At 40.1% G+C, this 23,869-nt stretch overlaps 45 non-coding genes across 45 annotated transcripts; all 45 read right to left on the bottom strand.

Moving 5' to 3' along the window:
- Positions 1-373: 373 nt before the first annotated feature.
- Trnag-gcc lies at positions 374-444 on the bottom strand. The gene has a single exon. It is a non-coding gene; the product is annotated as a tRNA-Gly (tRNA).
- Positions 445-642: 198 nt separating this feature from the next.
- Positions 643-715, bottom strand: Trnaa-agc. The gene has a single exon. It is a non-coding gene; the product is annotated as a tRNA-Ala (tRNA).
- Positions 716-1,203: 488 nt separating this feature from the next.
- Positions 1,204-1,274, bottom strand: Trnag-gcc. Its single transcript has one exon. It is a non-coding gene; the product is annotated as a tRNA-Gly (tRNA).
- A 198-nt stretch (positions 1,275-1,472) lies between these two features.
- Positions 1,473-1,545, bottom strand: Trnaa-agc. Its single transcript has one exon. It is a non-coding gene; the product is annotated as a tRNA-Ala (tRNA).
- Positions 1,546-2,038: 493 nt separating this feature from the next.
- Trnag-gcc lies at positions 2,039-2,109 on the bottom strand. Its single transcript has one exon. It is a non-coding gene; the product is annotated as a tRNA-Gly (tRNA).
- Positions 2,110-2,872: 763 nt separating this feature from the next.
- On the bottom strand, positions 2,873-2,943 carry Trnag-gcc. Its single transcript has one exon. It is a non-coding gene; the product is annotated as a tRNA-Gly (tRNA).
- A 198-nt stretch (positions 2,944-3,141) lies between these two features.
- Positions 3,142-3,214, bottom strand: Trnaa-agc. Its single transcript has one exon. It is a non-coding gene; the product is annotated as a tRNA-Ala (tRNA).
- A 490-nt stretch (positions 3,215-3,704) lies between these two features.
- Trnag-gcc lies at positions 3,705-3,775 on the bottom strand. The gene has a single exon. It is a non-coding gene; the product is annotated as a tRNA-Gly (tRNA).
- A 198-nt stretch (positions 3,776-3,973) lies between these two features.
- On the bottom strand, positions 3,974-4,046 carry Trnaa-agc. The gene has a single exon. It is a non-coding gene; the product is annotated as a tRNA-Ala (tRNA).
- Positions 4,047-4,538: 492 nt separating this feature from the next.
- On the bottom strand, positions 4,539-4,609 carry Trnag-gcc. The gene has a single exon. It is a non-coding gene; the product is annotated as a tRNA-Gly (tRNA).
- A 198-nt stretch (positions 4,610-4,807) lies between these two features.
- On the bottom strand, positions 4,808-4,880 carry Trnaa-agc. The gene has a single exon. It is a non-coding gene; the product is annotated as a tRNA-Ala (tRNA).
- Positions 4,881-5,370: 490 nt separating this feature from the next.
- On the bottom strand, positions 5,371-5,441 carry Trnag-gcc. The gene has a single exon. It is a non-coding gene; the product is annotated as a tRNA-Gly (tRNA).
- Positions 5,442-5,639: 198 nt separating this feature from the next.
- Positions 5,640-5,712, bottom strand: Trnaa-agc. The gene has a single exon. It is a non-coding gene; the product is annotated as a tRNA-Ala (tRNA).
- A 492-nt stretch (positions 5,713-6,204) lies between these two features.
- Trnag-gcc lies at positions 6,205-6,275 on the bottom strand. The gene has a single exon. It is a non-coding gene; the product is annotated as a tRNA-Gly (tRNA).
- Positions 6,276-7,144: 869 nt separating this feature from the next.
- Trnaa-agc lies at positions 7,145-7,217 on the bottom strand. Its single transcript has one exon. It is a non-coding gene; the product is annotated as a tRNA-Ala (tRNA).
- Positions 7,218-7,707: 490 nt separating this feature from the next.
- Trnag-gcc lies at positions 7,708-7,778 on the bottom strand. Its single transcript has one exon. It is a non-coding gene; the product is annotated as a tRNA-Gly (tRNA).
- A 198-nt stretch (positions 7,779-7,976) lies between these two features.
- Trnaa-agc lies at positions 7,977-8,049 on the bottom strand. The gene has a single exon. It is a non-coding gene; the product is annotated as a tRNA-Ala (tRNA).
- Positions 8,050-8,537: 488 nt separating this feature from the next.
- On the bottom strand, positions 8,538-8,608 carry Trnag-gcc. The gene has a single exon. It is a non-coding gene; the product is annotated as a tRNA-Gly (tRNA).
- A 198-nt stretch (positions 8,609-8,806) lies between these two features.
- Positions 8,807-8,879, bottom strand: Trnaa-agc. Its single transcript has one exon. It is a non-coding gene; the product is annotated as a tRNA-Ala (tRNA).
- Positions 8,880-9,372: 493 nt separating this feature from the next.
- Trnag-gcc lies at positions 9,373-9,443 on the bottom strand. Its single transcript has one exon. It is a non-coding gene; the product is annotated as a tRNA-Gly (tRNA).
- Positions 9,444-10,206: 763 nt separating this feature from the next.
- On the bottom strand, positions 10,207-10,277 carry Trnag-gcc. The gene has a single exon. It is a non-coding gene; the product is annotated as a tRNA-Gly (tRNA).
- A 761-nt stretch (positions 10,278-11,038) lies between these two features.
- Positions 11,039-11,109, bottom strand: Trnag-gcc. The gene has a single exon. It is a non-coding gene; the product is annotated as a tRNA-Gly (tRNA).
- Positions 11,110-11,307: 198 nt separating this feature from the next.
- On the bottom strand, positions 11,308-11,380 carry Trnaa-agc. Its single transcript has one exon. It is a non-coding gene; the product is annotated as a tRNA-Ala (tRNA).
- A 490-nt stretch (positions 11,381-11,870) lies between these two features.
- On the bottom strand, positions 11,871-11,941 carry Trnag-gcc. Its single transcript has one exon. It is a non-coding gene; the product is annotated as a tRNA-Gly (tRNA).
- Positions 11,942-12,704: 763 nt separating this feature from the next.
- Positions 12,705-12,775, bottom strand: Trnag-gcc. Its single transcript has one exon. It is a non-coding gene; the product is annotated as a tRNA-Gly (tRNA).
- Positions 12,776-12,973: 198 nt separating this feature from the next.
- Positions 12,974-13,046, bottom strand: Trnaa-agc. The gene has a single exon. It is a non-coding gene; the product is annotated as a tRNA-Ala (tRNA).
- A 490-nt stretch (positions 13,047-13,536) lies between these two features.
- On the bottom strand, positions 13,537-13,607 carry Trnag-gcc. Its single transcript has one exon. It is a non-coding gene; the product is annotated as a tRNA-Gly (tRNA).
- A 763-nt stretch (positions 13,608-14,370) lies between these two features.
- Positions 14,371-14,441, bottom strand: Trnag-gcc. Its single transcript has one exon. It is a non-coding gene; the product is annotated as a tRNA-Gly (tRNA).
- A 761-nt stretch (positions 14,442-15,202) lies between these two features.
- On the bottom strand, positions 15,203-15,273 carry Trnag-gcc. The gene has a single exon. It is a non-coding gene; the product is annotated as a tRNA-Gly (tRNA).
- A 198-nt stretch (positions 15,274-15,471) lies between these two features.
- Trnaa-agc lies at positions 15,472-15,544 on the bottom strand. The gene has a single exon. It is a non-coding gene; the product is annotated as a tRNA-Ala (tRNA).
- Positions 15,545-16,034: 490 nt separating this feature from the next.
- Trnag-gcc lies at positions 16,035-16,105 on the bottom strand. Its single transcript has one exon. It is a non-coding gene; the product is annotated as a tRNA-Gly (tRNA).
- Positions 16,106-16,868: 763 nt separating this feature from the next.
- On the bottom strand, positions 16,869-16,939 carry Trnag-gcc. Its single transcript has one exon. It is a non-coding gene; the product is annotated as a tRNA-Gly (tRNA).
- Positions 16,940-17,137: 198 nt separating this feature from the next.
- Trnaa-agc lies at positions 17,138-17,210 on the bottom strand. Its single transcript has one exon. It is a non-coding gene; the product is annotated as a tRNA-Ala (tRNA).
- Positions 17,211-17,700: 490 nt separating this feature from the next.
- Trnag-gcc lies at positions 17,701-17,771 on the bottom strand. Its single transcript has one exon. It is a non-coding gene; the product is annotated as a tRNA-Gly (tRNA).
- Positions 17,772-18,533: 762 nt separating this feature from the next.
- Trnag-gcc lies at positions 18,534-18,604 on the bottom strand. The gene has a single exon. It is a non-coding gene; the product is annotated as a tRNA-Gly (tRNA).
- Positions 18,605-19,366: 762 nt separating this feature from the next.
- Trnag-gcc lies at positions 19,367-19,437 on the bottom strand. Its single transcript has one exon. It is a non-coding gene; the product is annotated as a tRNA-Gly (tRNA).
- Positions 19,438-19,635: 198 nt separating this feature from the next.
- On the bottom strand, positions 19,636-19,708 carry Trnaa-agc. Its single transcript has one exon. It is a non-coding gene; the product is annotated as a tRNA-Ala (tRNA).
- Positions 19,709-20,198: 490 nt separating this feature from the next.
- Trnag-gcc lies at positions 20,199-20,269 on the bottom strand. Its single transcript has one exon. It is a non-coding gene; the product is annotated as a tRNA-Gly (tRNA).
- Positions 20,270-20,467: 198 nt separating this feature from the next.
- Positions 20,468-20,540, bottom strand: Trnaa-agc. The gene has a single exon. It is a non-coding gene; the product is annotated as a tRNA-Ala (tRNA).
- A 491-nt stretch (positions 20,541-21,031) lies between these two features.
- On the bottom strand, positions 21,032-21,102 carry Trnas-gcu. The gene has a single exon. It is a non-coding gene; the product is annotated as a tRNA-Ser (tRNA).
- A 198-nt stretch (positions 21,103-21,300) lies between these two features.
- On the bottom strand, positions 21,301-21,373 carry Trnaa-agc. Its single transcript has one exon. It is a non-coding gene; the product is annotated as a tRNA-Ala (tRNA).
- Positions 21,374-21,971: 598 nt separating this feature from the next.
- On the bottom strand, positions 21,972-22,044 carry Trnaa-agc. Its single transcript has one exon. It is a non-coding gene; the product is annotated as a tRNA-Ala (tRNA).
- Positions 22,045-22,534: 490 nt separating this feature from the next.
- On the bottom strand, positions 22,535-22,605 carry Trnag-gcc. The gene has a single exon. It is a non-coding gene; the product is annotated as a tRNA-Gly (tRNA).
- A 198-nt stretch (positions 22,606-22,803) lies between these two features.
- Trnaa-agc lies at positions 22,804-22,876 on the bottom strand. Its single transcript has one exon. It is a non-coding gene; the product is annotated as a tRNA-Ala (tRNA).
- A 491-nt stretch (positions 22,877-23,367) lies between these two features.
- On the bottom strand, positions 23,368-23,438 carry Trnag-gcc. The gene has a single exon. It is a non-coding gene; the product is annotated as a tRNA-Gly (tRNA).
- Between the last annotated feature and the right edge of the window lie 431 nt (positions 23,439-23,869).

The raw sequence follows: 23,869 nt of genomic DNA, 5'->3' as shown, positions 1-23,869 counted from the left end.
TTAGCTTGCAATAGAGTCTATAATTTTGCGCGAGTAGTTTTGAAATTTTGTACAAACACAATCTTTATTGGCTGGAATACAATTGCTAATGTTTTGTTTCTCTTCTTGATATCAGCGACAAAAAAATGACGCACCTCTAGCAGAGCAAGGTTTCGATCCTCGGACCTCTGGGTTATGGGCCCAGCACGCTTCCACTGCGCCACTCTGCTAACGATTGAAGCCTTGGGGAGGAAATTCGGTTTTGTTTCTTGTGTTAAAGCTATGCTTTTAATTTGCAGTTTACCGATTTAAGTACACAACACAGGAGTTTCATTGAAAATATAGGTACTGACATTTGCATTTGATGTTTTCCAGCCAAAAACAAAATAAACATTGCACTGGCCGGAAATCGAACCCGGGCCTCCCGCGTGGCATGCGAGAATTCTACCACTGAACCACCAGTGCCTTCCTGTTTAGCAGCAGAATATTTCCAGATACAGTACAAAATAAATTCGTGTCGATTTGATTGATAAGACCTGTCTTCTGAGGTAGTTGAAAATCAAATTCTAAAACGCTTTTTATTATTCCAATAGGCATTATTTGCACTCTAACTTAGTCGAAATTGCCTAAAAAATGGATTTCTCTTTAGCAAGCGAAAAAATCTGGAGAATCCGGGTATCTATCCCGGTACCTCCCGCATGCTAAGCGGGCGCTCTACCATTTGAGCTAATTCCCCAGTAATCAGAACTAAAGCACATGAAGCTGCATATGGCTGATTCTGAACTGCTTTCCAGGATATTTAAATACAAACGCAAAATCATAAAGACACATTGAAAACAATCAAACAAAGTTTTTAGATTGCAAGAGAGTCTATAATTTTGCGCGAGTAGTTTTGAAATTTTGTACAAACACAATCTTTATTGGCTCGAATACAATTGCTAATGTTTGTTTATCTTCTTGATATCAGCGTCAAAAAATGACGCACCTCTAGCAGAGCAAGGTTTAGATCCTCGGACCTCTGGGTTATGGGCCCAGCACGCTTCCACTGCGCCACTCTGCTGACCACAGAAGCATTGGGGAGGAAATTCGGTTTTGTTTCTTGTGTTAAAGCTATGCTTTTAATATGCAGTTTACCGATTTAAGTACACAACACAGGAGTTTCATAGAAAATGTAGGTACTGACATTTGCATTTGATGTTTTCCAGCCAAAAACAAAATAAACATTGCACTGGCCGGGAATCGAACCCGGTTCTCCCGCGTGGCAGGCCAGATTTCTACCACTGAACCACCAGTGCCTTCCTGTTTAGCAGCAGAATATTTCCAGATACAGTACAAAATAAATTCGTGTCGATTTGATTGATAAGACCTGTCTTCTGAGGTGGTTGAAAATCAAATTCTAAAACGCTTTTTATTATTCCAATAGGCATTATTTGCACTCTAACTTAGTCGAAATTGCCTAAAAAATGGATTTCTCTTTACCAAGCGAAAAAATCTGGAAAATCCGGGTATCGATCCCGGTACCTCCCGCATGCTAAGCGGGCGCTCTACCATTTGAGCTAATCCCCCAGTAATCAGAACTAAACCACATGAAGCTGCATATGGCTGATTCTGAACTGCTTTCCAGGATATTTAAATACAAACGCAAAATCATAAAGACACATTGAAAACAATCAAACAAAGTTTTTAGCTTGCAAGAGAGTCTCTATAATTTTGCGCGAGTAGTTTTGAAATTTTGTACAAACACAATCTTTATTGGCTTGAATACAATTGCTAATGTTTTGTTTCTCTTCTTGATATCAGCGACAAAAAAAATGACGCACCTCTAGCAGAGCAAGGTTTCGATCCTCGGACCTCTGGGTTATGGGCCCAGCACGCTTCCACTGCGCCACTCTTCTAACGATTGATGCCTTGGGGAGAAAATTCGGTTTTGCTTCTTGTGTTAAAGCTAAGCTTTTAATTTGCAGTTTACCGATTTAAGTACACAACACAGGAGTTTCATAGAAAATATAGGTACTGACATTTGCATTTGATGTTTTCCAGCCAAAAACAAAATAAACATTGCACTGGCCGGGAATCGAAACCGGGCCTCCCGCGTGGCATGCGAGAATTCTACCACTGAACCACCAGTGCCTTCCAGTTTAGCAGAAGAATATTTACAGATACAGTACAAAATAAATTCGTGTCGATTTGATTGATAAGACCTGTCTTCTGAGGTAGTTGAAAATCAAATTCTAAAACGCTTTTTATTATTCCAATAGGCATTATTTGCACTCTAACTTAGTCGAAATTGCCTAAAAAATGGATTTCTCTTCACCAAGCGAAAAAATCTGGAGAATCCTGGTATCGATCCCGGTACCTCCGGCATGCTAAGCGGGCGCTCTACCATTTGAGCTAATCCCCCAGTAATCAGAACTAAACCACATGAAGCTGCATATGGCTGATTCTGAACTGCTTTCCAGGATATTTAAATACAAACGCAAAATCATAAAGACACATTGAAAACAATCAAACAAAGTTTTTAGCTTGCAAGAGAGTCTCTATAATTTTGCGCGAGTAGTTTTGAAATTTTGTACAAACACAATCTTTATTGGCTCGAATACAATTGCTAATGTGTTGTTTCTCTTCTTGATATCAGCGACAAAAAAAAGACGCACCTTTTTCAGAGCAAGGTTTCGATCCTCGGACCTCTGGGTTATGGGCCCAGCACGCTTCCACTGCGCCACTCATCTAACCATTGAAGCCTTGAGGAGGAAATTCGGTTTTGTTTCTTGTGTTAAAGCTATGCTTTTAATTTGCAGTTTACCAATTTAAGTACACAACACAGGAGTTTCATAGAAAATATAGGTACTGACATTTGCATTTGATGTTTTCCAGCCAAAAACAAAATAAACATTGCACTGGCCGGGAATCGAACCCGAGCCTCCCGCGTGGCAGGCGAGAATTCTACCACTGAACCACCAGTGCCTTATAGTTTAGCAGCACAATATTTCCAGATACAGTACAAAATAAATTCGTGTCGATTTGATTGATAAGACCTGTCTTTTGAGGTGGTTGAAAATCAAATTCTAAAACACTTTTTATTATTCCAATAGGCATTATTTGCACTCTAACTTAGTCGAAATTGCCTAAAAAATGGATTTCTCTTTACCAAGCGAAAAAAACTGGAGAATCCGGGTATCGATCCCGGTACCTCCCGCATGCTAAGCGGGCGCTCTACCATTTGAGCTAATCCCCCAGTAATCAGAACTAAACCACATGAAGCTGCATATGGCTGATTCTGAACTGTTTTCCAGGATATTTAAATACAAACGCAAAATCATAAAGACACATTAAAAACAATCAAACAAAGTTTTTAGCTTGCAATAGAGTCTATAATTTTGCGCGAGTAGTTTTGAAATTTTGTACAAACACAATCTTTATTGGCTCGAATACAATTGCTAATGTTTTGTTTCTCTTCTTGATATCAGCGACAAAAAAATGACGCACCTCTAGCAGAGCAAGGTTTCGATCCTCGGACCTCTGGGTTATGGGCCCAGCACGCTTCCACTGCGCCACTCTGCTAACGATTGAAGCCTTGGGGAGGAAATTCGGTTTTGTTTCTTGTGTTAAAGCTATGCTTTTAATTTGCAGTTTACCGATTTAAATACACAACACAGGAGTTTCATAGAAAATATAGGTACTGACATTTGCATTTGATGTTTTACAGCCAAAAACAAAATAAACATTGCACTGGCCGGGAATCGAACCCGGGCCTCCCGCGTGGCAGGCGAGAATTCTACCACTGAACCACCAGTGCCTTCCTGTTTAGCAGCAGAATATTTCCAGATACAGTACAAAATAAATTCGTGTCGATTTGATTGATAAGACCTGTCTTCTGAGGTGGTTGAAAATCAAATTCTAAAACACTTTTTATTATTCCAATAGGCATTATTTGCAGTCTAACTTAGTCGAAATTGCCTAAAAAATGGATTTCTCTTTACCAAGCGAAAAAAGCTGGAGAATCCGGGTATCGATCCCGGTACCTCCCGCATGCTAAGCGGGCGCTCTACCATTTGAGCTAATCCCCCAGTAATCAGAACTAAACCACATGAAGCTGCATATGGCTGATTCTGAACTGTTTTCCAGGATATTTAAATACAAACGCAAAATCATAAAGACACATTGAAAACAATCAAACAAAGTTTTTAGCTTGCAAGAGAGTCTCTATAATTTTGCGCGAGTAGTTTTGAAATTTTGTACAAACACAATCTTTATTGGCTCGAATACAATTGCTAATGTGTTGTTTCTCTTCTTGATATCAGCGACAAAAAAAAGACGCACCTTTTTCAGAGCAAGGTTTCGATCCTCGGACCTCTGGGTTATGGGCCCAGCACGCTTCCACTGCGCCACTCATCTAACCATTGAAGCCTTGAGGAGGAAATTCGGTTTTGTTTCTTGTGTTAAAGCTATGCTTTTAATTTGCAGTTTACCAATTTAAGTACACAACACAGGAGTTTAATAGAAAATATAGGTACTGACATTTGCATTTGATGTTTTCCAGCCAAAAACAAAATAAACATTGCACTGGCCGGGAATCGAACCCGAGCCTCCCGCGTGGCAGGCGAGAATTCTACCACTGAACCACCAGTGCCTTATAGTTTAGCAGCACAATATTTCCAGATACAGTACAAAATAAATTCGTGTCGATTTGATTGATAAGACCTGTCTTCTTAGGTGGTTGAAAATCAAATTCTAAAACACTTTTTATTATTCCAATAGGCATTATTTGCACTCTAACTTAGTCGAAATTGCCTAAAAAATGGATTTCTCTTTACCAAGCGAAAAAAACTGGAGAATCCGGGTATCGATCCCGGTACCTCCCGCATGCTAAGCGGGCGCTCTACCATTTGAGCTAATCCCCCAGTAATCAGAACTAAACCACATGAAGCTGCATATGGCTGATTCTGAACTGTTTTCCAGGATATTTAAATACAAACGCAAAATCATAAAGACACATTAAAAACAATCAAGCAAAGTTTTTAGCTTGCAATAGAGTCTATAATTTTGCGCGAGTAGTTTTGAAATTTTATACAAACACAATCTTTATTGGCTCGAATACAATTGCTAATGTTTTGTTTCTCTTCTTGATATCAGCGACAAAAAAATGACGCACCTCTAGCAGAGCAAGGTTTCGATCCTCGGACCTCTGGGTTATGGGCCCAGCACGCTTCCACTGCGCCACTCTGCTAACGATTGAAGCCTTTGGGAGGAAATTCGGTTTTGTTTCTTGTGTTAAAGCTATGCTTTTAAATTGCAGTTTACCGATTTAAATACACAACACAGGAGTTTCATAGAAAATATAGGTACTGACATTTGCATTTGATGTTTTACAGCCAAAAACAAAATAAACATTGCACTGGCCGGGAATCGAACCCGGGCCTCCCGCGTGGCAGGCGAGATTTCTACCACTGAACCACCAGTGCCTTCCTGTTTAGCAGCAGAATATTTCCAGATACAGTACAAAATAAATTCGTGTCGATTTGATTGATAAGACCTGTCTTCTGAGGTGGTTGAAAATCAAATTCTAAAACGCTTTTTATTATTCCAATAGGCATTATTTGCACTCTAACTTAGTCGAAATTGCCTAAAAAATGGATTTCTTTTTACCAAGCGAAAAAAGCTGGAGAATCCGGGTATCGATCCCGGTACCTCCCGCATGCTAAGCGGGCGCTCTACCATTTGAGCTAATCCCCCAGTAATCAGAACTAAACCACATGAAGCTGCATATGGCTGATTCTGAACTGTTTTCCAGGATATTTAAATACAAACGCAAAATCATAAAGACACATTGAAAACAATCAAACAAAGTTTTTAGCTTGCAAGAGAGTCTCTATAATTTTGCGCGAGTAGTTTTGAAATTTTGTACAAACACAATCTTTATTGGCTCGAATACAATTGCTAATGTTTTGTTTCTCTTCTTGATATCAGCGACAAAAAAATGACGCACCTCTAGCAGAGCAAGGTTTCGATCTTCGGACCTCTGGGTTATGGGCCCAGCACGCTTCCACTGCGCCACTCTGCTAACGATTGAAGCCTTGGGGAGGAAATTCGGTTTTGTTTCTAGTGTTAAAGCTGTGCTTTTAATTTGCAGTTTACCGATTTAAGTACACAACACAGGAGTTTCATAGAAAATAAAGGTACTGACATTTGCATTTGATGTTTTCCAGCCAAAAACAAAATAAACATTGCACTGGCCGGGAATCGAACCCGAGCCTCCCGCGTGGCAGGCGAGAATTCTACCACTGAACCACCAGTGCCTTATAGTTTAGCAGCACAATATTTCCAGATACAGTACAAAATAAATTCGTGTCGATTTGATTGATAAGACCTGTCTTCTGAGGTGGTTGAAAATCAAATTCTAAAACACTTTTTATTATTCCAATAGGCATTATTTGCACTCTAACTTAGTCGAAATTGCCTAAAAAATGGATTTCTCTTTACGAATCGAAAAAATCTGTAGAATCCGGGTATCGATCCCGGTACCTCCCGCATGCTAAGCGGGCGCTCTACCATTTGAGCTAATACCCCAGTAATCAGAACTAAACCACATGAAGCTGCATATGGCTGATTCTGAACTGTTTTCCAGGATATTTAAATACAAACGCAAAATCATAAAGACACATTGAAAACAATCAAACAAAGTTTTTAGCTTGCAAGAGAGTCTATAATTTTGCGCGAGTAGTTTTGAAATTTTGTACAAACACAATCTTTTTTGGCTCGAATACAATTGCTAGTGTTTGAAAATCTTCTTGATTTCAGCGCCAAAAAATGACGCACCTCTAGCAGAGCAAGGTTTCGATCCTCGGACGTCTGGGTTATGGGCCCAGCACGCTTCCACTGCGCCACTCTGCTAACCATTGAAGCCTTTGGAAGGAAAATCGGGCCTCCCGCGTGGCAGGCAAGAATTCTACCACTGAACCACCAGTGCCTTCCTGTTTAGCAGAAGAATATTTACAGATACAGTACAAAATAAATTCGTGTCGATTTGATTGATAAGACCTGTCTTCTGAGGTGGTTGAAAATCAAATTCTAAAACACTTTTTATTATTCCAATAGGCATTATTTGCACTCTAACTTAGTCGAAATTGCCTAAAAAATGGATTTCTCTTTACCAAGCGAAAAAATCTGGAGAATCCGGGTATCGATCCCGGTACCTCCCGCATGCTAAGCGGGCGCTCTACCATTTGAGCTAATCCCCCAGTAATCAGAACTAAACCACATGAAGCTGCATATGGCTGATTCTGAACTGCTTTCCAGGATATTTAAATACAAACGCAAAATCATAAAGACACATTAAAAACAATCAAACAAAGTTTTTAGCTTGCAATAGAGTCTATAATTTTGCGCGAGTAGTTTTGAAATTTTGTACAAACACAATCTTTATTGGCTGGAATACAATTGCTAATGTTTTGTTTCTCTTCTTGATATCAGCGACAAAAAAATGACGCACCTCTAGCAGAGCAAGGTTTCGATCCTCGGACCTCTGGGTTATGGGCCCAGCACGCTTCCACTGCGCCACTCTGCTAACGATTGAAGCCTTGGGGAGGAAATTCGGTTTTGTTTCTTGTGTTAAAGCTATGCTTTTAATTTGCAGTTTACCGATTTAAGTACACAACACAGGAGTTTCATTGAAAATATAGGTACTGACATTTGCATTTGATGTTTTCCAGCCAAAAACAAAATAAACATTGCACTGGCCGGAAATCGAACCCGGGCCTCCCGCGTGGCATGCGAGAATTCTACCACTGAACCACCAGTGCCTTCCTGTTTAGCAGCAGAATATTTCCAGATACAGTACAAAATAAATTCGTGTCGATTTGATTGATAAGACCTGTCTTCTGAGGTAGTTGAAAATCAAATTCTAAAACGCTTTTTATTATTCCAATAGGCATTATTTGCACTCTAACTTAGTCGAAATTGCCTAAAAAATGGATTTCTCTTTAGCAAGCGAAAAAATCTGGAGAATCCGGGTATCTATCCCGGTACCTCCCGCATGCTAAGCGGGCGCTCTACCATTTGAGCTAATTCCCCAGTAATCAGAACTAAAGCACATGAAGCTGCATATGGCTGATTCTGAACTGCTTTCCAGGATATTTAAATACAAACGCAAAATCATAAAGACACATTGAAAACAATCAAACAAAGTTTTTAGATTGCAAGAGAGTCTATAATTTTGCGCGAGTAGTTTTGAAATTTTGTACAAACACAATCTTTATTGGCTCGAATACAATTGCTAATGTTTGTTTATCTTCTTGATATCAGCGTCAAAAAATGACGCACCTCTAGCAGAGCAAGGTTTAGATCCTCGGACCTCTGGGTTATGGGCCCAGCACGCTTCCACTGCGCCACTCTGCTGACCACAGAAGCATTGGGGAGGAAATTCGGTTTTGTTTCTTGTGTTAAAGCTATGCTTTTAATATGCAGTTTACCGATTTAAGTACACAACACAGGAGTTTCATAGAAAATGTAGGTACTGACATTTGCATTTGATGTTTTCCAGCCAAAAACAAAATAAACATTGCACTGGCCGGGAATCGAACCCGGTTCTCCCGCGTGGCAGGCCAGATTTCTACCACTGAACCACCAGTGCCTTCCTGTTTAGCAGCAGAATATTTCCAGATACAGTACAAAATAAATTCGTGTCGATTTGATTGATAAGACCTGTCTTCTGAGGTGGTTGAAAATCAAATTCTAAAACGCTTTTTATTATTCCAATAGGCATTATTTGCACTCTAACTTAGTCGAAATTGCCTAAAAAATGGATTTCTCTTTACCAAGCGAAAAAATCTGGAAAATCCGGGTATCGATCCCGGTACCTCCCGCATGCTAAGCGGGCGCTCTACCATTTGAGCTAATCCCCCAGTAATCAGAACTAAACCACATGAAGCTGCATATGGCTGATTCTGAACTGCTTTCCAGGATATTTAAATACAAACGCAAAATCATAAAGACACATTGAAAACAATCAAACAAAGTTTTTAGCTTGCAAGAGAGTCTCTATAATTTTGCGCGAGTAGTTTTGAAATTTTGTACAAACACAATCTTTATTGGCTTGAATACAATTGCTAATGTTTTGTTTCTCTTCTTGATATCAGCGACAAAAAAAATGACGCACCTCTAGCAGAGCAAGGTTTCGATCCTCGGACCTCTGGGTTATGGGCCCAGCACGCTTCCACTGCGCCACTCTTCTAACGATTGATGCCTTGGGGAGAAAATTCGGTTTTGCTTCTTGTGTTAAAGCTAAGCTTTTAATTTGCAGTTTACCGATTTAAGTACACAACACAGGAGTTTCATAGAAAATATAGGTACTGACATTTGCATTTGATGTTTTCCAGCCAAAAACAAAATAAACATTGCACTGGCCGGGAATCGAAACCGGGCCTCCCGCGTGGCATGCGAGAATTCTACCACTGAACCACCAGTGCCTTCCAGTTTAGCAGAAGAATATTTACAGATACAGTACAAAATAAATTCGTGTCGATTTGATTGATAAGACCTGTCTTCTGAGGTAGTTGAAAATCAAATTCTAAAACGCTTTTTATTATTCCAATAGGCATTATTTGCACTCTAACTTAGTCGAAATTGCCTAAAAAATGGATTTCTCTTCACCAAGCGAAAAAATCTGGAGAATCCTGGTATCGATCCCGGTACCTCCGGCATGCTAAGCGGGCGCTCTACCATTTGAGCTAATCCCCCAGTAATCAGAACTAAACCACATGAAGCTGCATATGGCTGATTCTGAACTGCTTTCCAGGATATTTAAATACAAACGCAAAATCATAAAGACACATTGAAAACAATCAAACAAAGTTTTTAGCTTGCAAGAGAGTCTCTATAATTTTGCGCGAGTATTTTTGAAATTTTGTACAAACACAATCTTTATTGGCTCGAATACAATTGCTAATGTTTTGTTTCTCTTCTTGATATCAGCGACAAAAAAATAACGCACCTCTAGCAGAGCAAGGTTTCGATCCTCGGACCTCTGGGTTATGGGCCCAGCACGCTTCCACTGCGCCACTCATCTAACCATTGAAGCCTTGGGGAGGAAATTCGGTTTTGTTTCTTGTGTTAAAGCTATGCTTTTAATTTGCAGTTTACCGATTTAAGTACACAACACAGGAGTTTCATAGAAAATATAGGTACTGACATTTGCATTTGATGTTTTCCAGCCAAAAACAAAATAAACATTGCACTGGCCGGGAATCGAAACCGGGCCTCCCTCGTGGCAGGCCAGAATTCTACCACTGAACCACCAGTGCCTTCCTGTTTAGCAGCAGAATATTTCCAGATACAGTACAAAATAAATTCGTGTCGATTTGATTGATAAGACCTGTCTTCTGAGGTGGTTGAAAATCAAATTCTAAAACGCTTTTTATTATTCCAATAGGCATTATTTGCACTCTAACTTAGTCGAAATTGCCTAAAAAATGGATTTCTCTTCACCAAGCGAAAAAATCTGGAGAATCCTGGTATCGATCCCGGTACCTCCGGCATGCTAAGCGGGCGCTCTACCATTTGAGCTAATCCCCCAGTAATCGGAACTAAACCACATGAAGCTGCATATGGCTGATTCTGAACTGCTTTCCAGGATATTTAAATACAAACGCAAAATCATAAAGACACATTGAAAACAATCAAACAAAGTTTTTAGCTTGCAAGAGAGTCTATAATTTTGCGCGAGTAGTTTTGAAATTTTGTACAAACACAATCTTTATTGGCTTGAATACAATTGCTAATGTTTTGTTTCTCTTCTTGATATCAGCGACAAAAAAATAACGCACCTCTAGCAGAGCAAGGTTTCGATCCTCGGACCTCTGGGTTATGGGCCCAGCACGCTTCCACTGCGCCACTCATCTAACCATTGAAGCCTTGGGGAGGAAATTCGGTTTTGTTTCTTGTGTTAAAGCTATGCTTTTAATTTGCAGTTTACCGATTTAAGTACACAACACAGGAGTTTCATAGAAAATATAGGTACTGACATTTGCATTTGATGTTTTCCAGCCAAAAACAAAATAAACATTGCACTGGCCGGGAATCGAACCAGGGCCTCCCGCGTGGCAGGCGAGAATTCTACCACTGAACCACCAGTGCCTTCCTGTTTAGCAGCAGAATATTTCCAGATACAGTACAAAATGAATTCGCGTCGATTTGATTGATAAGACCTGTCTTCTGAGGTGGTTGAAAATCAAATTCTAAAACGCTTTTTATTATTCCAATAGGCATTATTTGCACTCTAACGTAGTCGAAATTGCCTAAAAAATGGATTTCTCTTTAGCAAGCGAAAAAATCTGGAGAATCCGGGTATCGATCCCGGTACCTCCCGCATGCTAAGCGGGCGCTCTACCATTTGAGCTAATCCCCCAGTAATCAGAACTAAACCACATGAAGCTGCATATGGCTGATTCTGAACTGCTTTCCAGGATATTTAAATACAAACGCAAAATCATAAAGACACATTGAAAACAATCAAACAAAGTTTTTAGCTTGCAAGAGAGTCTCTATAATTTTGCGCGAGTAGTTTTGAAATTTTGTACAAACACAATCTTTATTGGCTCGAATACAATTGCTAATGTTTGTTTATCTTCTTGATATCAGCGCCAAAAAATGACGCACCTCTAGCAGAGCAAGGTTTCGATCCTCGGACCTCTGGGTTATGGGCCCAGCACGCTTCCACTGCGCCACTCTGCTGACCACAGAAGCATTGGGGAGGAAATTCGGTTTTGTTTCTTGTGTTAAAGCTATGCTTTTAATATGCAGTTTACCGATTTAAGTACACAACACAGGAGTTTCATAGAAAATATAGGTACTGACATTTGCATTTGATGTTTTCCAGCCAAAAACAAAATAAACATTGCACTGGCCGGGAATCGAAACCGGGCCTCCCGCGTGGCAGGCCAGAATTCTACCACTGAACCACCAGTGCCTTCCTGTTTAGCAGCAGAATATTTCCAGATACAGTACAAAATAAATTCGTGTCGATTTGATTGATAAGACCTGTCTTCTGAGGTGGTTGAAAATCAAATTCTAAAACGCTTTTTATTATTCCAATAGGCATTATTTGCACTCTAACTTAGTCGAAATTGCCTAAAAAATGGATTTCTCTTCACCAAGCGAAAAAATCTGGAGAATCCTGGTATCGATCCCGGTACCTCCGGCATGCTAAGCGGGCGCTCTACCATTTGAGCTAATCCCCCAGTAATCAGAACTAAACCACATGAAGCTGCATATGGCTGATTCTGAACTGCTTTCCAGGATATTTAAATACAAACGCAAAATCATAAAGACACATTGAAAACAATCAAACAAAGTTTTTAGCTTGCAAGAGAGTCTCTATAATTTTGCGCGAGTATTTTTGAAATTTTGTACAAACACAATCTTTATTGGCTCGAATACAATTGCTAATGTTTTGTTTCTCTTCTTGATATCAGCGACAAAAAAATAACGCACCTCTAGCAGAGCAAGGTTTCGATCCTCGGACCTCTGGGTTATGGGCCCAGCACGCTTCCACTGCGCCACTCATCTAACCATTGAAGCCTTGGGGAGGAAATTCGGTTTTGTTTCTTGTGTTAAAGCTATGCTTTTAATTTGCAGTTTACCGATTTAAGTACACAACACAGGAGTTTCATAGAAAATATAGGTACTGACATTTGCATTTGATGTTTTCCAGCCAAAAACAAAATAAACATTGCACTGGCCGGGAATCGAACCAGGGCCTCCCGCGTGGCAGGCGAGAATTCTACCACTGAACCACCAGTGCCTTCCTGTTTAGCAGCAGAATATTTCCAGATACAGTACAAAATGAATTCGCGTCGATTTGATTGATAAGACCTGTCTTCTGAGGTGGTTGAAAATCAAATTCTAAAACGCTTTTTATTATTCCAATAGGCATTATTTGCACTCTAACGTAGTCGAAATTGCCTAAAAAATGGATTTCTCTTTAGCAAGCGAAAAAATCTGGAGAATCCGGGTATCGATCCCGGTACCTCCCGCATGCTAAGCGGGCGCTCTACCATTTGAGCTAATCCCCCAGTAATCAGAACTAAACCACATGAAGCTGCATATGGCTGATTCTGAACTGCTTTCCAGGATATTTAAATACAAACGCAAAATCATAAAGACACATTGAAAACAATCAAACAAAGTTTTTAGCTTGCAAGAGAGTCTCTATAATTTTGCGCGAGTAGTTTTGAAATTTTGTACAAACACAATCTTTATTGGCTCGAATACAATTGCTAATGTTTGTTTATCTTCTTGATATCAGCGCCAAAAAATGACGCACCTCTAGCAGAGCAAGGTTTCGATCCTCGGACCTCTGGGTTATGGGCCCAGCACGCTTCCACTGCGCCACTCTGCTGACCACAGAAGCATTGGGGAGGAAATTCGGTTTTGTTTCTTGTGTTAAAGCTATGCTTTTAATATGCAGTTTACCGATTTAAGTACACAACACAGGAGTTTCATAGAAAATGTAGGTACTGACATTTGCATTTGATGTTTTACAGCCAAAAACAAAATAAACATTGCACTGGCCGGGAATCGAAACCGGGCCTCCCGCGTGGCAGGCCAGAATTCTACCACTGAACCACCAGTGCCTTCCTGTTTAGCAGCAGAATATTTCCAGATACAGTACAAAATAAATTCGTGTCGATTTGATTGATAAGACCTGTCTTCTGAGGTGGTTGAAAATCAAATTCTAAAACGCTTTTTATTATTCCAATAGGCATTATTTGCACTCTAACTTAGTCGAAATTGCCTAAAAAATGGATTTCTCTTCACCAAGCGAAAAAATCTGGAGAATCCTGGTATCGATCCCGGTACCTCCGGCATGCTAAGCGGGCGCTCTACCATTTGAGCTAATCCCCCAGTAATCAGAACTAAACCACATGAAGCTGCATATGGCTGATTCTGAACTGCTTTCCAGGATATTTAAATACAAACGCAAAATCATAAAGACACATTGAAAACAATCAAACAAAGTTTTTAGCTTGCAAGAGAGTCTCTATAATTTTGCGCGAGTATTTTTGAAATTTTGTACAAACACAATCTTTATTGGCTCGAATACAATTGCTAATGTTTTGTTTCTCTTCTTGATATCAGCGACAAAAAAATAACGCACCTCTAGCAGAGCAAGGTTTCGATCCTCGGACCTCTGGGTTATGGGCCCAGCACGCTTCCACTGCGCCACTCATCTAACCATTGAAGCCTTGGGGAGGAAATTCGGTTTTGTTTCTTGTGTTAAAGCTATGCTTTTAATTTGCAGTTTACCGATTTAAGTACACAACACAGGAGTTTCATAGAAAATATAGGTACTGACATTTGCATTTGATGTTTTCCAGCCAAAAACAAAATAAACATTGCACTGGCCGGGAATCGAAACCGGGCCTCCCTCGTGGCAGGCCAGAATTCTACCACTGAACCACCAGTGCCTTCCTGTTTAGCAGCAGAATATTTCCAGATACAGTACAAAATAAATTCGTGTCGATTTGATTGATAAGACCTGTCTTCTGAGGTGGTTGAAAATCAAATTCTAAAACGCTTTTTATTATTCCAATAGGCATTATTTGCACTCTAACTTAGTCGAAATTGCCTAAAAAATGGATTTCTCTTCACCAAGCGAAAAAATCTGGAGAATCCTGGTATCGATCCCGGTACCTCCGGCATGCTAAGCGGGCGCTCTACCATTTGAGCTAATCCCCCAGTAATCGGAACTAAACCACATGAAGCTGCATATGGCTGATTCTGAACTGCTTTCCAGGATATTTAAATACAAACGCAAAATCATAAAGACACATTGAAAACAATCAAACAAAGTTTTTAGCTTGCAAGAGAGTCTATAATTTTGCGCGAGTAGTTTTGAAATTTTGTACAAACACAATCTTTATTGGCTTGAATACAATTGCTAATGTTTTGTTTCTCTTCTTGATATCAGCGACAAAAAAATAACGCACCTCTAGCAGAGCAAGGTTTCGATCCTCGGACCTCTGGGTTATGGGCCCAGCACGCTTCCACTGCGCCACTCATCTAACCATTGAAGCCTTGGGGAGGAAATTCGGTTTTGTTTCTTGTGTTAAAGCTATGCTTTTAATTTGCAGTTTACCGATTTAAGTACACAACACAGGAGTTTCATAGAAAATATAGGTACTGACATTTGCATTTGATGTTTTCCAGCCAAAAACAAAATAAACATTGCACTGGCCGGGAATCGAACCAGGGCCTCCCGCGTGGCAGGCGAGAATTCTACCACTGAACCACCAGTGCCTTCCTGTTTAGCAGCAGAATATTTCCAGATACAGTACAAAATGAATTCGCGTCGATTTGATTGATAAGACCTGTCTTCTGAGGTGGTTGAAAATCAAATTCTAAAACGCTTTTTATTATTCCAATAGGCATTATTTGCACTCTAACGTAGTCGAAATTGCCTAAAAAATGGATTTCTCTTTAGCAAGCGAAAAAATCTGGAGAATCCGGGTATCGATCCCGGTACCTCCCGCATGCTAAGCGGGCGCTCTACCATTTGAGCTAATCCCCCAGTAATCAGAACTAAACCACATGAAGCTGCATATGGCTGATTCTGAACTGCTTTCCAGGATATTTAAATACAAACGCAAAATCATAAAGACACATTGAAAACAATCAAACAAAGTTTTTAGCTTGCAAGAGAGTCTCTATAATTTTGCGCGAGTAGTTTTGAAATTTTGTACAAACACAATCTTTATTGGCTCGAATACAATTGCTAATGTTTGTTTATCTTCTTGATATCAGCGCCAAAAAATGACGCACCTCTAGCAGAGCAAGGTTTCGATCCTCGGACCTCTGGGTTATGGGCCCAGCACGCTTCCACTGCGCCACTCTGCTGACCACAGAAGCATTGGGGAGGAAATTCGGTTTTGTTTCTTGTGTTAAAGCTATGCTTTTAATATGCAGTTTACCGATTTAAGTACACAACACAGGAGTTTCATAGAAAATATAGGTACTGACATTTGCATTTGATGTTTTCCAGCCAAAAACAAAATAAACATTGCACTGGCCGGGAATCGAAACCGGGCCTCCCGCGTGGCAGGCCAGAATTCTACCACTGAACCACCAGTGCCTTCCTGTTTAGCAGCAGAATATTTCCAGATACAGTACAAAATAAATTCGTGTCGATTTGATTGATAAGACCTGTCTTCTGAGGTGGTTGAAAATCAAATTCTAAAACGCTTTTTATTATTCCAATAGGCATTATTTGCACTCTAACTTAGTCGAAATTGCCTAAAAAATGGATTTCTCTTCACCAAGCGAAAAAATCTGGAGAATCCTGGTATCGATCCCGGTACCTCCGGCATGCTAAGCGGGCGCTCTACCATTTGAGCTAATCCCCCAGTAATCAGAACTAAACCACATGAAGCTGCATATGGCTGATTCTGAACTGCTTTCCAGGATATTTAAATACAAACGCAAAATCATAAAGACACATTGAAAACAATCAAACAAAGTTTTTAGCTTGCAAGAGAGTCTCTATAATTTTGCGCGAGTATTTTTGAAATTTTGTACAAACACAATCTTTATTGGCTCGAATACAATTGCTAATGTTTTGTTTCTCTTCTTGATATCAGCGACAAAAAAATAACGCACCTCTAGCAGAGCAAGGTTTCGATCCTCGGACCTCTGGGTTATGGGCCCAGCACGCTTCCACTGCGCCACTCATCTAACCATTGAAGCCTTGGGGAGGAAATTCGGTTTTGTTTCTTGTGTTAAAGCTATGCTTTTAATTTGCAGTTTACCGATTTAAGTACACAACACAGGAGTTTCATAGAAAATATAGGTACTGACATTTGCATTTGATGTTTTCCAGCCAAAAACAAAATAAACATTGCACTGGCCGGGAATCGAACCAGGGCCTCCCGCGTGGCAGGCGAGAATTCTACCACTGAACCACCAGTGCCTTCCTGTTTAGCAGCAGAATATTTCCAGATACAGTACAAAATGAATTCGCGTCGATTTGATTGATAAGACCTGTCTTCTGAGGTGGTTGAAAATCAAATTCTAAAACGCTTTTTATTATTCCAATAGGCATTATTTGCACTCTAACGTAGTCGAAATTGCCTAAAAAATGGATTTCTCTTTAGCAAGCGAAAAAATCTGGAGAATCCGGGTATCGATCCCGGTACCTCCCGCATGCTAAGCGGGCGCTCTACCATTTGAGCTAATCCCCCAGTAATCAGAACTAAACCACATGAAGCTGCATATGGCTGATTCTGAACTGCTTTCCAGGATATTTAAATACAAACGCAAAATCATAAAGACACATTGAAAACAATCAAACAAAGTTTTTAGCTTGCAAGAGAGTCTCTATAATTTTGCGCGAGTAGTTTTGAAATTTTGTACAAACACAATCTTTATTGGCTCGAATACAATTGCTAATGTTTGTTTATCTTCTTGATATCAGCGCCAAAAAATGACGCACCTCTAGCAGAGCAAGGTTTCGATCCTCGGACCTCTGGGTTATGGGCCCAGCACGCTTCCACTGCGCCACTCTGCTGACCACAGAAGCATTGGGGAGGAAATTCGGTTTTGTTTCTTGTGTTAAAGCTATGCTTTTAATATGCAGTTTACCGATTTAAGTACACAACACAGGAGTTTCATAGAAAATGTAGGTACTGACATTTGCATTTGATGTTTTCCAGCCAAAAACAAAATAAACATTGCACTGGCCGGGAATCGAAACCGGGCCTCCCGCGTGGCAGGCCAGAATTCTACCACTGAACCACCAGTGCCTTCCTGTTTAGCAGCAGAATATTTCCAGATACAGTACAAAATAAATTCGTGTCGATTTGATTGATAAGACCTGTCTTCTGAGGTGGTTGAAAATCAAATTCTAAAACGCTTTTTATTATTCCAATAGGCATTATTTGCACTCTAACTTAGTCGAAATTGCCTAAAAAATGGATTTCTCTTCACCAAGCGAAAAAATCTGGAGAATCCTGGTATCGATCCCGGTACCTCCGGCATGCTAAGCGGGCGCTCTACCATTTGAGCTAATCCCCCAGTAATCAGAACTAAACCACATGAAGCTGCATATGGCTGATTCTGAACTGCTTTCCAGGATATTTAAATACAAACGCAAAATCATAAAGACACATTGAAAACAATCAAACAAAGTTTTTAGCTTGCAAGAGAGTCTCTATAATTTTGCGCGAGTATTTTTGAAATTTTGTACAAACACAATCTTTATTGGCTCGAATACAATTGCTAATGTTTTGTTTCTCTTCTTGATATCAGCGACAAAAAAATAACGCACCTCTAGCAGAGCAAGGTTTCGATCCTCGGCCCTCTGGGTTATGGGCCCACACGCTTCCACTGCGCCACTCATCTAACCATTGAAGCCTTGGGGAGGAAATTCGGTTTTGTTTCTTGTGTTAAAGCTATGCTTTTAATTTGCAGTTTACCGATTTAAGTACACAACACAGGAGTTTCATAGAAAATATAGGTACTGACATTTGCATTTGATGTTTTCCAGCCAAAAACAAAATAAACATTGCACTGGCCGGGAATCGAACCAGGGCCTCCCGCGTGGCAGGCGAGAATTCTACCACTGAACCACCAGTGCCTTCCTGTTTAGCAGCAGAATATTTCCAGATACAGTACAAAATGAATTCGCGTCGATTTGATTGATAAGACCTGTCTTCTGAGGTGGTTGAAAATCAAATTCTAAAACGCTTTTTATTATTCCAATAGGCATTATTTGCACTCTAACGTAGTCGAAATTGCCTAAAAAATGGATTTCTCTTTAGCAAGCGAAAAAATCTGGAGAATCCGGGTATCGATCCCGGTACCTCCAGCATGCTAAGCGGGCGCTCTACCATTTGAGCTAATCCCCCAGTAATCAGAACTAAACCACATGAAGCTGCATATGGCTGATTCTGAACTGCTTTCCAGGATATTTAAATACAAACGCAAAATCATAAAGACACATTGAAAACAATCAAACAAAGTTTTTAGCTTGCAAGAGAGTCTCTATAATTTTGCGCGAGTAGTTTTGAAATTTTGTACAAACACAATCTTTATTGGCTCGAATACAATTGCTAATGTTTGTTTATCTTCTTGATATCAGCGCCAAAAAAATGACGCACCTCTAGCAGAGCAAGGTTTCGATCCTCGGACCTCTGGGTTATGGGCCCAGCACGCTTCCACTGCGCCACTCTGCTGACCACAGAAGCATTGGGGAAGAAATTCGGTTTTGTTTCTTGTGTTAAAGCTATGCTTTTAATTTGCAGTTTACCGATTTAAGTACACAACACAGGAGTTTCATAGAAAATATAGGTACTGACATTTGCATTTGATGTTTTCCAGCCAAAAACAAAATAAACATTGCACTGGCCGGGAATCGAACCCGGGCCTCCCGCGTGGCAGGCGAGAATTCTACCACTGAACCACCAGTGCCTTCCTGTTTAGCAACAGAATATTTTCAGATACAGTAAAAAATAAATTCGTGTCGATTTGATTGATAAGACCTGTCTTCTGAGGTGGTTGAAAATCAAATTCTAAAACACTTTTTATTATTCCAATAGGCATTATTTGCACTCTAACGTAGTCGAAATTGCCTAAAAAATGGATTTCTCTTTAGCAAGCGAACAAATCTGGAGAATCCGGGTATCGATCCCGGTACCTCCCGCATGCTAAGCGGGCGCTCTACCATTTGAGCTAATCCCCCAGTAATCAGAACTAAACCACATGAAGCTGCATATGGCTGATTCTGAACTGCTTTCCAGGATATTTAAATACAAACGCAAAATCATAAAGACACATTGAAAACAATCAAACAAAGTTTTTAGCTTGCAAGAGAGTCTCTATAATTTTGCGCGAGTAGTTTTGAAATTTTGTACAAACACAATCTTTATTGGCTCGAATACAATTGCTAATATTTGTTTATCTTCTTGATATCAGCCCCAAAAAATGACGCACCTCTAGCAGAGCAAGGTTTCGATCCTCGGACCTCTGGGTTATGGGCCCAGCACGCTTCCACTGCGCCACTCTGCTGACCACAGAAGCATTGGGGAGGAAATTCGGTTTTGTTTCTTGTGTTAAAGCTATGCTTTTAATTTGCAGTTTACCGATTTAAGTACACAACACAGGAGTTTCATAGAAAATATAGGTACTGACATTTGCATTTGATGTTTTCCAGCCAAAAACAAAATAAACATTGCACTGGCCGGGAATCGAACCCGGGCCTCCCGCGTGGCAGGCGAGAATTCTACCACTGAACCACCAGTGCCTTCCTGTTTAGCAGCAGAATATTTCCAGATACAGTACAAAATAAATTCGTGTCGATTTGATTGATAAGACCTGTCTTCTGAGGTGGTTGAAAATCAAATTCTAAAACGCTTTTTATTATTCCAATAGCCATTATTTGCACTCTAACTTATTCGAAATTGCCTAAAAAATGGATTTCTCTTTAGCAAGCGAAAAAATCTGGAGAATCCGGGTATCGATCCCGGTACCTCCCGCATGCTAAGCGGGCGCTCTACCATTTGAGCTAATCCCCCAGTAATCAGAACTAAACCACATGAAGCTGCATATGGCTGTTCTGAACTGTTTTCCAGGATATTTAAATACAAACGCAAAATCATAAAGACACATTGAAAACAATCAAACAAAGTTTTTAACTTGCAAGAGAGTCTCTATAATTTTGCGCGAGTAGTTTTGAAATTTTGTACAAACACAATCTTTTTTGGCTCGAATACAATTGCTAATGTTTGTAAATCTTCTTGATATCAGCGCCAAAAAATGACGCACTTCTAGCAGAGCAAGGTTTCGATCCTCGGACCTCTGGGTTATGGGCCCAGCACGCTTCCACTGCGCCACTCTGCTAACCATTGAAGCCTTTGGAAGAAAAATCGGTTTTGTTTCTTGTGTTAAAGCTATGCTTTTAATTTGCAGTTTACCGATTTAAGTACACAACACAGGAGTTTCATACAAAATATAGGTACTGACATTTGCATTTGATGTTTTCCAGCCAAAAACAAAATAAAAACATTGCACTGGCCGGGAATCAAACCCGGGCTTCCCGCGTAGCAGGCGAGAATTCTACCACTGAACCACCAGTGCCTTCCTGTTTAGCAGCAGAATATTTCCAGATACAGTACAAAATAAATTCGTGTCGATTTGATTGATAAGACCTGTCTTCTGAGGTGGTTGAAAATCAAATCCTAAAACACTTTTTATTATTCCAATAGGCAGTATTTGCACTCTAATTTAGTCGAAATTGCATAAAAAATGGATTTCTCTTTACCAAGCGAAAAAATCTGGAGAATCCGGGTATCGATCCCGGTACCTCCCGCATGCTAAGCGGGCGCTCTACCATTTGAGCTAATCCCCCAGTAATCAGAACTAAACCACATGAAGCTGCATATGGCTGATTCTGAACTGTTTTCCAGGATATTTAAATACAAACGCAAAATCATAAAGACACATTGAAAACAATCAAACAAAGTTTTTAGCTTGCAAGAGAGTCTATAATTTTGCGCGAGTAGTTTTGAAATTTTGTACAAACACAATCTTTTTTGGCTCGAATACAATTGCTAATGTTTGAAAATCTTCTTGATTTCAGCGCCAAAAAATGACGCACCTCTAGCAGAGCAAGGTTTCGATCCTCGGACGTCTGGGATATGGGCCCAGCACGCTTCCACTGCGCCACACTGCTAACCATTGAAGCCTTTGGAAGGAAAATCGGGCCTCCCGCGTGGCAGGCAAGAATTCTACCACTGAACCACCAGTGCCTTTCTGTTTAGCAGAAGAATATTTACAGATACAGTACAAAATAAATTCGTGTCGATTTGATTGATAAGACCTGTCTTCTGAGGTGGTTGAAAATCAAATTCTACAACACTTTTTATTATTCCAATAGGCAGTATTTGCACTCTAACTTAGTCGAAATTGCCTAAAAAATAGATTTCTCTTTACCAAGCGAAAAAATCTGGAGAATCCGGGTATCGATCCCGGTACCTCCCGCATGCTAAGCGGGCGCTCTACCATTTGAGCTAATCCCCCAGTAATCAGAACTAAACCACATGAAGCTGCATATGGCTGATTCTGAACTGTTTTCCAGGATATTTAAATACAAACGCAAAATCATAAAGACACATTAAAAACAATCAAACAAAGTTTTTAGCTTGCAATAGAGTCTATAATTTTGCGCGAGTAGTTTTGAAATTTTGTACAAACACAATCTTTATTGGCTCGAATACAATTGCTAATGTTTTGTTTCTCTTCTTGATATCAGCGACAAAAAAATGACGCACCTCTAGCAGAGCAAGGTTTCGATCCTCGGACATCTGGGTTATGGGCCCAGCACGCTTCCACTGCGCCACTCTGCTAACGATTGAAGCCTTGGGGAGGAAATTCGGTTTTATTTCTTGTGTTAAAGCTATGCTTTTAATTTGCAGTTTACCGATTTAAGTACACAACACAGGAGTTTCATAGAAAATATAGGTACTGACATTTGCATTTGATGTTTTCCAGCCAAAAACAAAATAAACATTGCACTGGCCGGGAATCGAACCCGGGCCTCCCGCGTGGCAGGCGAGAATTCTACCACTGAACCACCAGTGCCTTCCTGTTTAGCAGCAGAATATTTCCAGATACAGTACAAAATAAATTCGTGTGGATTTGATTGATAAGACCTGTCTTCTGAGGTGGTTGAAAATCAAATTCTAAAACGCTTTTTATTATTCCAATAGGCATTATTTGCAGTCTAACTTAGTCGAAATTGCCTAAAAAATGGATTTCTCTTTACCAAGCGAAAAAAGCTGGAGAATCCGGGTATCGATCCCGGTACCTCCCGCATGCTAAGCGGGCGCTCTACCATTTGAGCTAATCCCCCAGTAATCAGAACTAAACCACATGAAGCTGCATATGGCTGATTCTGAACTGTTTTCCAGGATATTTAAATACAAACGCAAAATCATAAAGACACATTGAAAACAATCAAACAAAGTTTTTAGCTTGCAAGAGAGTCTATAATTTTGCGCGAGTAGTTTTGAAATTTTGTACAAACACAATCTTTATTGGCTCGAATACAATTGCTAATGTGTTGTTTCTCTTCTTGATATCAGCGACAAAAAAAAAGACGCACCTTTTTCAGAGCAAGGTTTCGATCCTCGGACCTCTGGGTTATGGGCCCAGCACGCTTCCACTGCGCCACTCATCTAACCATTGAAGCCTTGGGGAGGAAATTCGGTTTTGTTTCTTGTGTTAAAGCTATGCTTTTAATTTGCAGTTTACCGATTTAAGTACACAACACAGGAGTTTAATAGAAAATATAGGTACTGACATTTGCATTTGATGTTTTCCAGCCAAAAACAAAATAAACATTGCACTGGCCGGGAATCGAACCCGGGCCTCCCGCGTGGCAGGCGAGAATTCTACCACTGAACCACCAATGCCTTCCTGTTTAGCAGCACAATATTTCCAGATACAGTACAAAATAAATTCGTGTCGATTTGATTGATAAGACCTGTTTTCTGAGGTGGTTGAAAATCAAATTCTAAAACACTTCTTATTATTCCAATAGGCATTATTTGCACTCTAGCTTAGTCGAAATTGCCTAAAAAATGGATTTTTCTTTACCAAGCGAAAAAATCTGGAGAATCCGGGTATCGATCCCGGTACCTCCCGCATGCTAAGCTGGCGCTCTACCATTTGAGCTAATCCCCCAGTAATCAGAACTAAACCACATGAAGCTGCATATGGCTGATTCTCAACTGTTTTCCAGGATATTTAAATACAAACGCAAAATCATAAAGACACATTGAAAACAATCAAACAAAGTTTTTAGCTTGCAAGAGAGTCTATAATTTTGCGCGAGTAGTTTTGA

The sequence above is a fragment of the Nematostella vectensis genome, chromosome 8, assembly GCF_932526225.1.
Source record: "Nematostella vectensis chromosome 8, jaNemVect1.1, whole genome shotgun sequence".
Classification (NCBI taxonomy): Eukaryota; Metazoa; Cnidaria; class Anthozoa; order Actiniaria; family Edwardsiidae; genus Nematostella; species Nematostella vectensis.
This window is presented reverse-complemented; position numbering and strand designations above follow the sequence as displayed.